Below are 16,542 nucleotides of genomic sequence, written 5' to 3' on the forward strand. Positions count from 1 at the left end.
TTCTATAATTTAGCAAGCTATTCCCTTGTTCCTAGATTTTCCAAGTAAACTGTGAGGTTTTTGAGAGTTTGGCTACTATCACACTTGTTTCACGTTAAGAACTTAATTAATATTTGTGTAGTAAATAAAAGCATGTGAAGAAAATAGCTGAAAAGCTTTCACGAAGAATGGAAAAAGATGTGTCCACCCTTAATTTTGGCTCATTTTGTCTTTAATGGAGAGACATAGTTTTTAAAAAAATATTAGCTAATAACTTGATTGTCCACCCTTCAACAAGATTTTAGGTGTTTAAAACAGGTGATTTGTAAGTACTTAGTGAAGGAATGTAATTACTCGGTTTCCTAAGTCTGAAATAGAGCCACTTGATCTCTCAATTGTGAAAGATTCTTCAGGTAATATGGCAAAATAATTTCAATGAAAATAAGCTATAAAAGAGGAAACAATTTTCTTAAAGCTCCATGGGAATCGTGCTAGGAAAAAATCGTAACTACTATACATCTGCTTTGATTCTAGATAGTGAAATTTCTAATGCCTTTATTGAAGATGGATATATATATATACATATATATACACATATATATATATTTATGTGGGATGAATATGCTCTGACTATTCATGTCAGGCAGTGAGACTACTCTGTACAATACTCTAATAGTAGATACATGACATAAATTTGTCCAAAATCATAGACTGTATGTCAAGAGTGAACCTTTATGTGAACTGTGGACTTTGGATGGTGATGATATGCCAATATATTTTCATTAATTGTAACAAATGTAATTCTCTGGTAAGAGTGTTGATAATAGAAAGCACATGTGATAGGACAGGGTATATATGGTAAATCTACTTAATATTGCTGTAGACCTAAAAGTCCTCTGTAAAATAAAGACTATTACAAACAAACAAACAAACAAACAAACAAGAATGGGTATGTGACTGCTTAAATTTGTGGTCTCTAACTTCCTGGAATGTCCTATATTAGTAATTGACAACAGGGTTCAAAATGACCTTATAATTTAAGTATTCTATAATATTTATGAGATTGAAAGATCACTTTATGATTTTATCATTTCCCTTATAAAAGACAAATTCCTCTAACTTACTATTTATACAAACACCTCCCAAGGTACTGCAAAAGTTAGGACTTCATGCTACCAACTGAAAACATGACTTATCTATTACTTCGCTGTAAAACTGATCCCACTTCTTATGAAATGTTTGGAACCAGAAGTCAAAGTAAAACATATATGTTATATTTTGTACTCTCTCCATGAATGTCATTGGATCACTTAATCCTGACATAACAATAGGTACGTTGGATGGAGGCCTGGAAGTCCTCCACTATACTTTTCAATTGTGTACTCTGGAAAGAAGCGGAGACTGTATTTTAAGTAGCTCAGCCAGCAGCTCACCACAGGGTACCACGGCATCTGCAAAAATGACATCAAACCTTGATTCTCTTGTAGTTGTATCATAAGTTTCTTGTTAAAAATGACAATTTACAGAGCTTTTCACCATAGTTAGAAAATTCTGCAAATATTTCTTGCATTAGTGAAAAATATGTCCAAAGTGTATCTTTTGACTTATACATACCCACTTAGAGATCAGCTGTATGAACAAAACCTCCAAATCATCTTTTGTTAAAGATGTAGGGTAAACCTCAAATTTAATAGCAGATGGTGTGTTGGGATCAATAAGAATGGAAGATGAAGATGCCAGAACAATCACTTCATGGCCTCTTTGGACGAGTTCATCCAGGATTGTCTTCATATTGAGCCAATGGCTGTATTCTGTGGGCCACACCAGCACCTTTCCACAACTCCCTGGGCTAAAGTAACAACTCAGCTGTAGCAGAAGCAGAACTGAAATCCACTTCATAGACATCCTGGTGGAATGTAATGGTTCTTTTCAAATCACTGTTCCCCTACTGTCATTGCTCATGCTTATATCCAAGGAGAAATCAATTAGAAAGTTAAAACATAACTCCCTACTCCTCAAAGTAAGTACATTGTACGAACACTCAGAGCATGTAGATGGCAAGTGGATAAAGCAAAAGGTAGATGAATACCTAGGTGATGATGACACAAAAATGTCTCGTAGTGTTCTTACCATACAGTTAGTAGATTTTCACATGAAGATGCACACATACACAACAGATAAATTTGTTAACTGTGTGGCCTGATAATTACTCTTCACTCAGTGGAAGTGTATTATGCTGAATGTCTTCATCCTTGTTTTCTTCATGTTGAGTAGACTGAGGAGGGGTTGCTCTTGCTGTCCAGGGGTGGCTAAGGCAGGAAAGTTAGAGGAGGTGAGAGGAGAGGCAGGCACATTCGATGTAACTTTACGGTCTAATGTCAATTTTTTTTTTTCTGGCTGTACTGCTTCTGTGTCTTCTTACTCATCGAATGGCTCATATGGTAGTTGTATTTTTAATTTTTTGAAGAACCTGCATAGTGTTTTCCATAATGGCTGTACCAATGTACATTCCACCAACAGCACAGGGTTCTCTTTTTACTACATCCTCGTCAACACTTGTTACCTCTTGTCTTTTTGATGATGGACATTCTGACGTGTGAGGTGATGTGTCATTGTGGTTTCGATATGCATTTTCCTGATAATTAGTAATGTTGAGCACCCTTACATGTCTCTGTTGGCCCTTGTATATCTTCTTTGGAAAAACATCTATTCAGATCTTCTGACCATTTCTTTTTTGATTTGGCATAATTTATTAGTATGCATATAAAACCATGTAAGCATCACAAAGCAAATGCTTTATCCCCCACAATAACCAACAGATAATCTGCCATGACCTTCTGACACCCTATTTTAACATACGTTTCACAGAAAGTCATCGTCATACAAATAGGACCATGTTTCCCTGAAAATAAGACTTAGCTGGACCATACTCTAATGCGTCTTTTGGAGCAAAAATTAATATAAGACCCAGTATTATATTTACATTATATTAGCTCCAAAAGATGCATTAGAGCTGATGGTCCAGCTAGGTTTTATTTTCAGGGAAACACAAGATTATAACATATTTTTTAGGGAAAGGATTTTTTGGTCCACATTTTCTGTTAAAATCAACTAACAAACACATATTTTCCTCTTTGACAAAAGAGGTTAAATTCGACACAGTGAACTCACAAAGCAAACTCAGATAAAAGCCACTGAACATGAGGTACAGCTGAGGTCTAATCTAATCTGGAATTAGAGACACATACTCCGGAGGAAAAGTATTCCTTACAAAGTCAGTTCAGTACCCAACCATCTCAGTAGAAAAGCTCTATGTAGATTTGTCCTTGGTCACTTTTGTCAGAAAACACTTGTAATAACTTTTGTGTTTCAGAGTAAAATGTGAAGAAATTTACAGGAAGTGCGGGCATCTGACCTCAACATTATTTTTAATCTGAACTACAAAAATATCTGACACTGTAATTCACACTATAATTGCTATGCCACCTTCATTCAGTTTGTTGGGAGAACAGTTTTGGTTGCTGTTAAGTCTCAGCATTTGGCTTTGCAGATCTTTTGAGAAACTGGATTGGCATGTGAAAGCCATATAGTATCTGCCAGGTCTGAGGTGAGGAAGAAACAAAGTGTGATGGAGGCCAGTTTATAAGGGATCCAGTTCCTTCAGGCGATGGCCCTGATGTCCCCTGCAGGCCAGAAACCTGCTCTATTCATGCTCTGACCGGCCTTTGCACATCCCCATCTGGAGTGGAGCCCAAGAACAGGCATTTGATAAGGTAGTTGTGTGTGTGTGTGTTTAATCTGCAGTTATAATTGCTGACAACCACCCTGGTGTACTTCAACACTTAAGTAATTTCATTCTTTCTAGAAGAATGTTAATGATGTTTTTAATTCTAGTTATCTAAGGAAAGGAAATGAGCCACAATAACAAGATTAAGTTTAAACAGATCTGCTGCTAACACTATCAGATAAAATATATTTAAAAAGTGAACATACTATTGTATACCTTTTTGCGACAGTTGCATTCTCCCACTTAACCTCTATGCAGAACTAAAGTCTGATAAAGACAATAAATTACTTTAATTCTTGTTAAATATAACTGTGGAGATTACATATCCATAAAGCAGCTCAGTATCGCAGAGAAATGAAAATATCTAAAAATTTTCATTTTTCCAGCCCAACAAAAACCAACAGACTCTTGCCCTAAGGGTCAGAACAAAAACAACTGCACAACTTTGTAAATGGTATGAGAGGTGGACTCTGGGAGTCCTGTGCAGAATCCTATTCCCTCTCTCTCTCTCTCTCTCTCTCTCTCTCTCTCTCTCTCTCTCTCTCTCTCTCTCTCTCTCTCTCTCTCTCTCTCATCTCTCACACATGCACACACGCACACACACTTGAACACCTCTCCCTTCTTCCAGTGCTGCACACAGCTCGATGCTCAGTACCACAGCAGGTTTATGTCACAGTGTGTTTACAAAACCGCAGTCACCGCCATGTGGTTGAGAGGTTTGAGGCAGTCTTTGAGGGCTAAATAAGCATCATTCATCTGTGGCTTCTGACAGTCGTGCTCTGCGATTAAGCAGTGGCTGGCTTTCGGCTGATGGAGCTCTACGGCCTTTAGTAGCCTGTGGACGTGGCGCCACCTGTCGCTGCAGCCAGGGAGAAGCCGCCAGAAGAGAAGGAGTGCTTGGGCGCCTGCTGAGGCCCAGGCATAAGGTAGCCGCTCTGCGCGGAGAAGGTGTGCGCGCGGGACAGGTACAGTTCCAAAAGGGTGTGGCATACTCGGGCTCCGGGTTAGTCTAGGGCAGCGCGGGCTCCTGGCCACGGGTGCGGAAAGGGCAGTGGTAATGGCTATGGGCCTCAGCTTGGGTGATCGCCCCGCCTCGTCTGCCTCAGTGTCCATGAGCCTTAAGGTGGAGCACTTCCAGTGACTGTCCCAGTGGCAATCATGAAAGACTTCTGGTAATCTGCCACATCACTTGTGATGATATCATACTTTTATGTCGTCTTCTTTTCATTATCATAGCTGATAGCAAATTCAGTTGACTGATGTCTGGCAGAGGGATATTTAGTCTGCTTCCAACAACTTGTTTTCTGAGTCTTAGTGGATCTATAAGGATTTACTTTCTTCTTCCTCTGTCTAGGGATTGCAACAATTCCCATTCCAGCAATCAGCAAGGAAGAACACCAGTGGAATAGCAACCATTGTGAGGTTTATTCCTGTGGGCATTTTTTCAGAGGGGGATAAGTTTTGTGATAGTTTCGTCATCTTTTTTAGTTGAACCAACAGAATTTGGACTTATTTTGTGCCACATCAATGAGTTGTTTACCTAGTGTAATCTGGCAACCAATGAGCTCCACTTTCAAGGCTATCCTCTGGTGCCATGCCGGAGGGACAACCTGCACATATCTGCCATGGCAGGAAGGAGGAAATCGTTCCTTACTAGATCCTGAAAATTAAAGTTGCCCTGAAACACCTTTTCCTCATTATTCACAATTCCTTTGTAGGTCCTCCACTTGGAGTTCTTGTTTTTGAAGTTCATCACAAAACTCTTAACATAAAAGTTAAAATTTGACTGTGTGGCTTCTGTTGTCCTAATTCATGTTATTTTCTTTTTCTCTCCCAAATCTATCTCTAGCCACTCTCGTTGTGTTTTTTGCTGCTGTCCGCTGAAGCCCATGGTGAGGCCTTGGTCCTGACATCCGGCTTAGCCAAGAAACAGACAATGAACTCCTTCTCCAATCTCATTGACCCACTGCCAAGAAGAAGGTCTGATTTGCCTGTCAGTTTCTCAAATCTAGAATCTGCTGCAACCATTGAAGATAAACAGAAATCGCTTGTCTGAGACGGAACCATCCCTTAAGAGCCCACCATAGGTCAGGATTCCTTCCTGTCCACTTATCCCTTTGCATTGACGCATGCTATCTGACCACCCGATTCATCTCCAATTATTCCTGCATGGATGACGACTGCACAATAAAGAGGTATCTCTATACCCATCCACTACATTCCCAGAAATGTCTCCTGCTCTGTCTCTACAACCAGCTGGGCAGAATTTGCTGTGTTCTGTCTTCAAGTAATGGTTAGCTTCTTCCAAGCACGTTATTAAGTCTGGATGGTTGCTGCTGGCATAATAGCAAAAACCGCCTCCCGGAAATGTGGGATCTACTCTCAGAATGAGCAGTTACTTTGTTTGTGTTCACAGGAGTTCTTTGGGAACATTCATACTTCCACGATATGGTCAACATTGATCTTATTGCTGGTGAAGAGAAGATAGTCAGAAGCACAGGTCTGGGACTCAATATCCAAACCTAGTATCAGAATCAATGTCTTCCCCTTCAGTGCTGTGATTGTTTTTTCAGTGTGATTGGGGTAACCCCTTAGTTGTCATGGTGCCATTGTCCTGATAGGTTACTGTGTGCCCAAAGCCATCACCCAGCTCCTCTCTCTGCAGCCAGCGCCAGCAGAAAGCATGAGCAGCAGGGTCAGATGGCTGCTCTAGGTAGCCCCAGACAGTGGGCAGCTGCTGCGGGCACCAGCTTGACAAGGACAGCCTCCCCACGCCTGGTGCAGCTGGGTTGCTATCGGCGGAGCCTCTTCCGCCACGGCCAAGCGTGATGCCTGCAGTGGGCACACTGCAACATGGCACAGAATCCCATAAAGGCTACCTCCATACGTCCTGCCTAGGGTGTCTCCCGCCCTGCTCATTCGTGCCTGCGGGCCCCAAAGGAAGAAGTATGGTTCTCCCTCAGTGACTATGGGGGAGCTCTTCTGACCATTTTTGAATCAGATCTTTTTTGTTTGTTTGTTTGTTTTGCTGTGGAGTTGTATGAGTTCTTTATATAATTTGGATGTTAACCCCTTATCAGATATAAAATTTGTAACTGTTTTCTCCCATTCTGTAGGTTGTTTTTTCATTTTGTTGACAGTTTTCTTTGTGGTGCAGAAGCTTTTTAGATTGATGTAGTACAACATCTTTATTTTTACTTTTGTTGCCTTGGATTTTAGTGTTAAAAAAAAATAATTGCCAAGACTGATGTGAAGGAACTTATCACCTACATTTTATAGGGGTTTTATGGTTTTAGGTTTTATATTCAAATTTTTAATACCATTTGAGTTAACTTTTGTGTTTGGTGTAAGAGAGTGGTCCAGATTAATTCTTTTGCATGTGGCTGTCCAGTTTTCCCAATACCATTAATTCAAGAGACTGTCCTTTCCCCATTGTGTACAGGCATACCTTGGAGATATTGAAGGTTCAGTTCCAGACCATTGCAATTAAGTGAATATTGCAATAAAGTGAATTACATGAACATTTTGGTTTCCAAATGCATATAAAATTTATATTATACTGTAGTCTATTAGGTGTGCAGGAGCATTATGTTACAAAAAAGGAAATACAGTAATTAAAAAATTTTTATTGTCAAAATATGCCAAACATCATCTGAGCCTTCAGCAAGTCATAAAAAATAAAGTTGATTCTTAACTCACATCATGTACAAAAATTAATATGAATCAAAAACTTTATGAACTATAAAACTGTTAGAAGAAAACATAGGAGTAAATCTTCTTGACCTTGGATTTGACAGCAGTTTCTTGAATATGACATAAAAGCATAGGCAACCAAAGTAGAAATAGATAATTTGACCTAATGAAAAAAATAAAAAAAAGTGTGCATTAAAGGACACCATGAAGAGAGTGAAATGACAATCCACAGAACTGGAGAATATATTTGCAAATCATGAATCTGATAAAGGACTTGTATCAGGAATATATAAGGAATTCTTACAATTCAATAGAAAGACAAAACAACACAGTTAAAAAAAAAAGGGGGGGGAGGGAAAAAACGTAGAATATCACCACCCTGAAATAACAGACAGCAAGAAAAAGGCAAAGAAACAATGAAGACACTGAGCCATCAGAAAACAAAAGATAGAATGATAGAAAAATCCTCATTTATCAATAATCACCCTAAATATAAATGTCAATCAATCTAAATATAAAAAGATAGAATGACAGGAAATCCTCACTTATCAATAATCACCCTAAATGTAAATGGACAACTCACCAATAAAAAGGCACATTGGATAAAAAAACGAAACCCAACCACATGCTGATTCAAAGAGACACATGTCAGCTACAAAGATAAATATAGACTGAATGGGAAAGGGTGGAAATTGATACTCCAAGCAAAAGGAATTCAGAGAAAAGCCAGTGTATTCATATCAGATAAAACAGACTTCAGGATAAAAACGGTAACGAGACAAAGACATATTTCATAATGATAAACGGGACTATACAACAAGAAGACATAACAGTCATCAATATTTATGCCCACAATCAGGGAGCACCGAAATATACCAAGCAACTACTAACAGAACTAAAGTGAGAAATTGACGAAAAAATGGGAAAAGGTTCTGAATACACATTTCCAAGGGAGTTGTCCACAAGCATATTAAAAAGGTGCTTAATATCATTAGGCACCAGTGAAATGGAAGTCAAAACCACAGTAAGATATCTCTTTGCAACCACTAGGACGACTAAAAAGAAAAAAACAAGTTTTGGCACATATGTGGAAAAATTAGAAACTTCATACCTTGCTGCTGAGACTATAAAATGACAGGTACTCAAACCAAAGCTTGTGAATATTCATAACAGCAGCATTCACAATAAGCTACTTATGGATATAACCCATCAATAGATTAATGAAAAACCAAAATGTAGTATGTCTATACAATAGGATAGATTTCACCATTAAAAGGAATGAAGTAATGGTACATGTCATAATGTAGATGGTATTGAAAACATGCTAAATGAAAGAAGTCAGACACAAAAGGCCGCAGTTGATTCCATTTATATTAAATATGAAGATTAGGTATTCCATAGATATAGAAAGCATTGTAGTGGTTTCCAGGGGCTGGGACATAAGGAAATGGGAAGCAATTTTTTAATGAGTTTCCTTTGAGTGACGAAAATGCTCTGGACCTAGACTGGTGATATCACACAAAATTATGAAAGTATTAAATGCCCTAGGAATCACACACTTTAAAATGGTTAAAATGGTACATGTTATATTATATGAATTGTCACGTCCAGCATGACGTGGGTTGTGGGGAAGGAAAAGGGCGGTGCAGTGTTAAGAAAAGACATTAGTCACACGTAGAGTATAAGCATGGGCCAAGGGGAACAGTCTCAATGGACTGAACCCCGAATCGAGCCAACGTGTAGTTTTTATTGGTAAACTTCTAAAGAGGTAATGATTGTTAATCTTAAGATCTGTGTGTTACGCGTAGCCTGCTTGCTGTCTCTCCAAAGGTTCCCATGGTGTTCCAGCCTGAACTTTGCCTTCTCACACACGCACATCTCCAAGGAATCCATTGAAGGGGAGGGACACACATAATTCCATCAAGTCTCAGTTTGCTGAGACTTCCCCTCCAAGGAGCTTTTTCGATATCTCTCCATCGGGCCTCAGTTTGCTGAGGCACTCCTTTGTGAAATCCTGGGAAGAGCGTGGGGGAACAAACGGTTTGGCAGCTGTAAGGCAACAATGAATTTTACCTTAATTAAGAAAAAATGATACATGGCTGGCCAGAATTAGACCAGAGTCATTAGTTAGTAAGCCAATTAATTATACCATAAATTAAATCCCTACATATTTGAAGTAGAAAATATTGTTATTTATAAATTTCCATTTGAAAGATATTACATTTAAAATATATATTAGGTAATTTATGTGTAGACTAAGATTGTGAATGCAAATTTAATTTTGCTATATACAGTAACTATATACAGCAACTGTTTTTAGAGCTTTCTCATATTAATGCATTCATCCTTTAAAAAACCCCTGAAGTAGTTAATACCATTAGTATAAATACATTTCACTGGTGGGGAAACTGAGGCATAGAGAGGTTAAGTAACTTGCTGTGGGGACAGAGCCCCAGAGAGCAGTTTCCAGGCTCTCGGCCTCATGTGGAAAGGTGCTGGCTCGAGTAGTAGATGGCCGTCAGCTGTAACCATTGAGCCATTGGCCAATAATATAACTGTTGTGGCTACGTTGGGGAGTCGAGGAGAGTCGGTTGGTTGGCAGCAAAGCGGACAGCAGGTCACACGTTGTGTGAACCCAGCCTCCAGTGAGAACATAGTGGTGTGACTCCCCTATCTGTGGCTCCGTGGGTGTTCCTTTTTGGCCTCACCACATCCTGTGTTCTTATGTGGGGAGCGGGAGCAGAGACCCCGCAGGCCGCCCCGCATGACACTTGCCCAACTCCACATAACTGTAGTGGTTTTGCAGGGACTGGGTCCAGAGTGCAAGCTATTAACCACCATGCTATAGTGACTCACCATTTTGGATTACAATTATTTTCAAAATGTAACATTTATAATTTCACCTATTTATAGCTATCTATAGCTATAATATTGTTACAAATGTATTTTAAAAAATGTAGAAATATTGTTACAGATGTCTATCACTGTATAACAAACTCCCAACAAATGTAGGGGCTTAGAACATCAATAAGCATCATTCTCTCGGTTCTGGGTGTTGGCTGAGCTCCGCTAGTTGCTTCTTGCTTGAGTTCGTTCTTGATTCTTGGGTTTCTCAGGTGGTTATAGTCATATGGTGGCTGAGGTTGTAATCATCTAAAGGTCATTGTTGTGCGTGGAGGCCTGTGGGGTCTCTGGTCCCACTCCCCACATAAGAACGCAGGACATGATGAGGCCAAAAAGGAACACCCATGGAGCCATAGATGGGGGAGTCATACTACTATATTCTCGCTGGTGGCACTATAGTCTCACTGGAGGCTGGATCCACACTCTCCGCAACCCGCCATCCTAACTGCAATCCACTCTTGCCAGCCACCATCTACTTGCTAGCCCCCATTATCTGCTAGCGTAGCCACAGCAGTTATATTACTAGCCAATGGCTCAATGGTTACAGCTGACGGCCATCTACTACCTGAGTCAGCACCTTTCCACGTGAGGCTGAGAGCCTGGAAACTGCTCTCTGGGGTTCTGTCCCCACAGTCATTTACTCACACTTCTGGTGATTGGTTTGTGAAGACTCAAACCATTGGGGGCTGGGGAACTGGGAGGCTGGAACAACTGGGAATCTAAGGCACATTATTGTCATCTATCTACTACTTGGTCTTTTATCTTGGGTATTGCTGGTGTGGCACAGGGTTCTAAAATGAGTGGATACATTGTTTCCCCCAAAATAAGACCTAACCGGAAAACAAGCCCTACCATGATTTTTCAGGACGCTCATAATATAAAATAAGCCCTACAGTATTTCCCTGAAAATAAGACCAGGTCTTATATTAATTTTTGCTCCAAAACACACATTAGGGCTTATTTTATATTACGAGCATCCTGAAAAATCATGCTATGGCTTGTTTTCTGGTTAGGTCTTATTTTTGGGGAAACGCGGTAGAAAAAGAAAGGGAGGGTAAAAGAATGAGAGAGAGACAGAGACAGAATGTATTGCCTTTTCTATCAGAACCTTGGAAGTTAAGCTGCATCACTTCCACTGAATTCTTTTTGTTAAGACAGTTGCAAGGTCTGCTAAAGTTCAAGGGGGAAGAAAGATGTTCAAGGGGGAAGAGAGATGGAGGATTTTCAAAGTATTTGTAATCATGTCTCAAAATCACCACAAATATATCTTGCAAAGTAAGCCAGCAGAGGTCACTAAGCCACTACAAAATTCATGAAATGTTAACATTCAAAACACAGTAAAATCATTAAGAATTGTGAGTTTAGTTCTCCTTCCATCACCATATATTTGATCCCCTTTACTCTCATCTACCACCACCCTCCCCCCTTACCCCAATAAACTTTAATTTAAAAAAAATTGTGAGTTTAGATTTTCACATGCATTAAAATTTTTAACATATTGTAACATAAATATTGTAATATATATTTACTCCTATATATTTTAAATAAAAGGTTTTTTAAATATGAAAAAAGTGCCCCAATTTGATACAATAGATAATATACAGATTTTTGGTCAATTCAAGTACTCTGAATGACACCACCAAACTGATAATCCAAATGTTTGAACTTGTTATCTTGAATCAATATGTTTATTTCACTAATGAAGATTTTATTCCACATAATACATGAAAACCATGTTGTGATACTTACAAACATTTAAATTACCATCACTGGAAATTCTATGTATTTTTCTGGAATATGTCCTCTGTTTAATACAAATTTGCATATATTTTACTTTAGAAGAGTATATATTTTAAAAGTATATATATTACTTTTGCATATATTTTACTTTAAAGAAGAGTATTATACTTATGTTTTTTTCTGGAACTTATTTATTTAGCAATGTGACATGGAGAACATGCAAGAATATTGCCTGTAATCTAATATTCTTTGTTATTACTGTATACCTTATACCTTTCATTGGATGTAAGTGTGTTCATTGACTGATAGGTATTTAGGTATCTGAGGGAACATGCTATACATAAATATATGCCTGTGTAAGTTTTTACATGACAGATCATAGGAGTAGAATTCCAGAGTTAAACAGTATCTTTAGATTTTATTTGAAAGCATTATTTCACATTATACTCCCTAAAAATATTTTTCTCGGATTATTTTTCTAATAGAAGAAAATTTCTTCAATCAGCAAAGCAATAACAAACCATATTTGTCGAACAGTCAAAGTTTTCCACCTGACATTGGAAAGGAGATAAGAACGTTCACTATTCTGCTTTAATTAATCAATATTGTATTTGAGGTCCTGGCCATACAATAAAGCCCAAAATAAAAATAACAGATGTTTTAGGGAAAAGGGGTAAGGGAAAGAAAAGAAGGTTGGGAGTTGGACTTGAAGGTCCAAAGCAAGCCAAACTATAGTACACAGTTTAGAAAATGTTACATTTGTACAACATAAGGCGGACCCTAAAGCTAACTTTAAGAAAAAATCAGCAATTTATAAGAGAAACTGACTTACTGTAAAGGTAATTGGCTTTATCTTGCTAAACTGTAAATATCTCACTTTGATATTACTTCACAATATTTAATAGAATGACCACTTCCCACATAATTAAAAAAAATTACATTTTAATCATTTCTGTAGAATATATTTTATTATTTGAAGTAGAAATAAGACCCAAAGAATGTCTTAGTAAACAATAAGCTGACTTTAAGTATATCGTCTGTGATCAGTTCAGTAAGACAGTTTACTACACCTTAATTCCAAGCATAAAATGGATAATTTAGAAAGCTTTTTGATTGGGGAAGATGGAAAAAAAACTGTCAGGACACAAAAAATCTACAGGTTAAAACACAAAATCCTGTTACTTATATTATAACTCACATGTTCAAGACACCAAACGCTGAAAACACAAGACAGTTGTCAGAAACACTATTATAACCTATTAATAACTGCTATCATACAACAAATTATAATAAAAATGCCTCTTATAATAAGGAGTCCATTTATTATTCACAGATATTGTAGAATCCTAGGCTCTTCTTGTACATTACTGAAAAAAATTGCAAATCAAAATAGTTTTAGGGTAATGTAGCAGTCCATCTCTTTCCCAGGATAGACTATATCAGCTACTCAGAACTTTGGAAATGTACCCTCAATTTTGGCAGCATGGGCCATGAAGCCCCCCATAACATGATGGACTCTTAAAAAGAGTCTAACTCTTGGACAGCTGTCAAGAATTGCAGATCTTCACGGCTTTCTGGGATTCACTGACCAGTTTGGCATATCACATAAATGGGGAGACCTGCTCCTTCCTATGTGCTCTGCTTCCTTTCCCTGATAGTCTCTCCTAAGAATTGCAGGCTGTCCGTATCTCTTGGTTCCAAATGTTTCAAAGGGATGTGTAGGGCATGAGGCAAACAACACTTGTCCACCTCCACTAGAGGCCAGATGTCTAGCAACAGGTAGTATGACCCAGAATCTGGAAATCACTTATAGTTGGTGATGGAAACTCGCTCTTCCGGGCTCAGCAACTGCAGCAAGTGGTACTTATTGGTGGCTGAGGAGCGCAAATGTCTTCTCAGTTCTGCAAGTTAGTCACTGGGCAGCTGCTGACATGCTGCACATTCGGGCCTGTGGCCCAATACAGCAGAAATGTCTTCTGTAGGCATCAAAGAGCAACCGGTTGCCACTGTCTGAGGGGCCCAAACCTGCAGCAATCTTCAACACCTCCAGTGCCTGCAGGCCACCCAGGACCCCAGTTACGACTCCAAGCACCCTGCCATCCATGCAGTTGGTCACCGTCTCAGCTGGAGGTGGCTGGGGAAATACGCAGTGATGGCAAGGCTCGCCATTATAGTGGTAGGCTGTGGTTTGACACTCAGAGCACATCACGCTTGTCAACACAGAAGGCTGATCCGCCAGCACCCAGGTGTCGTTAACCAGGTAGTGAGAGGGCACGTTGTCTGAGCAACCAGCCAGCACGTCCCAGCAGCCGCCTCCATCTAGCACCATGGTTGACGTAGGTGCTAGAGCATAGGACACGCATTGTGGGGACGGAGTCCCAGAGAGCAGTTTCCAGGCTCTCGGCCTCACGTGGAAAGGTACTGGCTCGGTTATTAGATGGCCATCAGCTGTAATCAGATGGCCGTCTGCTGTGGCTGGGTGGTCATCAGCTGTTACCGGTTAGCCATTAGCCACTAATATAACTGCCATGGCTACGCTGGCAAAGGGGTTGGTTGGTTGGTTGGCAGAGAAGCGGAGGGTGGATTGTAGCTAGCAAGTGGGGTTAGCAAGCAGACTACGGATTGCAGATCGTGTGGAGCCAACCCAGCCTCCAGAGAGAATATAGTGGTATGAACCCCCTATCCATGGTTCCATTGGTGTTTCCTTTTGGCCTCACTATATCCTGCATTCTTGTGCGGGTAGTGGGACCAGAGATCCTGCATCACACACACTCCTCTCGGAACTGAGGTGGTGCAGCAAGGTGAGGCCCAGTAGACCCTGTCCTGGAGGGTCTGCTCATTTCTACTACGTTCTAATTACAAGGCCAAGGCAGGCTATACCTGCTGGCTGCTGTCAGGTGCTGAGCCTTAGGCAGCTGAGTACACTGAAGCCAAGGACTAGCCGGGACCCATTTGCCAGGCACAGCAGGGTGCAGGCCCAGCTCAGGCAGCACTAATGGCTTGCTGGCTGTAACACAGAATCTCATCTTGGGACAGGTAGCCTCGGTGGCAGGGGTGACACCAGAACCAGTTATTTTGGGTCCTGCTGTGCCAAAAGAGCTGCAGCCAGCCTCTGCTTCTGGGAACTCAGTGCCTCTTCATGCTGGGCAACTTCAGCCTTCAAGGTGAGTACTTCCTGGAAGTCAGAGAGGCCTTACCCCACATCAATTCTTGTGTTTGATAAACGTTATATGGTAACAATTTGTTGACTCAATTTGCGTTTACCTAAAATCAGTGCCTTTGCCATTGTTTCTGTGTTATTGTCCATTTTTACTTATGTGAATTGTCTGTTCATATCCTCCATGTATTTTTGTCTTAGACTGTTTGTCTTTTTGTTTGTGATTTGTAAGATTTCATACTATAGAATGATTACCAATTTTTATTTGTTGCATGTATTACAGGATAGATTTGAGGAAAATTATTGATTTAACAATATTATTTACTATGGCATTATACTAGTTCTATTTTTCTTTAAATTTTTTTATTACTAATTTCAAAACAACATAATGATTAGACATTAACACCGCTCATAAAGTGATTACCCCAACAAGTCTACGACCCATCTGATATCGTACATAGCTATTATAATACCATTGACTATATTCCTTGTGCTATACTTTACATCCCGTAAATGAATACACACACGTGCGTGCGCACAGTGCCAAAAAATGTATACACGTTTTAAGAAGGGAAAAAACTGTATTAAAATTGAAATACTCAATATATAGTCACGTTTGTGGATTAAGAAGCTGCGGTACATTTATACAATGGAGTATTACGCAGCCATAAAGAAGAAAGAAATCTTATCATTTGCAGCAACATGGATGGATCTAGAGAACATTATGTTAAGTGAAATAAGTCAGAAAGAGAAAGACAAGTACCATATGATCTCACTTATATATGGAATCTAAAGAAAAGACTATGTGAATGAACTAATCAGAGTCAGTTTTGGGGACGCAGAGAAAAAACCGAGAGTGGTTAGATGGGTGTGTGGGAGGGGGTTGGGGATAAGGGGAAAGGTGAAGGGATTTGGAAGCAGCTGGTAACCACAAGATGGCCTCAGGGTTTTTCTTTTGAAAATTAATTTGGGGAAGGTATTCTATAATGTTGTAAAGATTTTGTTGGGTATCCGATGGACATGCGTCCTATTTGGGAGACCACCTCAGGGATACTGTGGATACCTGATCATGGCATTGTACATCAGAAGCTAAACATTAATGAATGCCAACTATAATTTTATATATATAATGTGATGGTTCAGTGTGAGGTCGGAGGGATAGTGGATGGGGGGAGGGGGGTTCACAGTATGAGGGATATAAATGATGAACGTCTAAGTATTACCTTGTTTTGTACACCTGAAACTAATAAATAAATTAATTAAAAAAAAAAAAAAAAAAGAA

The 16,542-nt window shown here is 39.5% G+C and overlaps 3 pseudogenes across 3 annotated transcripts; all 3 read right to left on the reverse strand.

The window, feature by feature from the left end:
• Positions 1-1,146: 1,146 nt before the first annotated feature.
• On the reverse strand, positions 1,147-1,884 carry LOC308499258 (UDP-glucuronosyltransferase 2B31-like; annotated as a pseudogene). The gene has a single exon. The product of its transcript is annotated as a UDP-glucuronosyltransferase 2B31-like (transcript).
• Positions 1,885-4,447: 2,563 nt separating this feature from the next.
• LOC308499264 (discoidin, CUB and LCCL domain-containing protein 1-like) lies at positions 4,448-9,337 on the reverse strand (annotated as a pseudogene). Its single transcript has 2 exons — positions 9,262-9,337; positions 4,448-6,598 (listed from the first exon to the last, which is right to left on the reverse strand). The product of its transcript is annotated as a discoidin, CUB and LCCL domain-containing protein 1-like (transcript).
• Positions 9,338-13,550: 4,213 nt separating this feature from the next.
• On the reverse strand, positions 13,551-14,432 carry LOC308499268 (adenylyltransferase and sulfurtransferase MOCS3-like; annotated as a pseudogene). The gene has a single exon. The product of its transcript is annotated as an adenylyltransferase and sulfurtransferase MOCS3-like (transcript).
• Positions 14,433-16,542: the final 2,110 nt, after the last annotated feature.

Source organism: Rhinolophus hipposideros (genome assembly GCF_964194185.1).
Source record: "Rhinolophus hipposideros genome assembly, chromosome: 1".
Lineage (NCBI taxonomy): Eukaryota > Metazoa > Chordata > Mammalia > Chiroptera > Rhinolophidae > Rhinolophus > Rhinolophus hipposideros.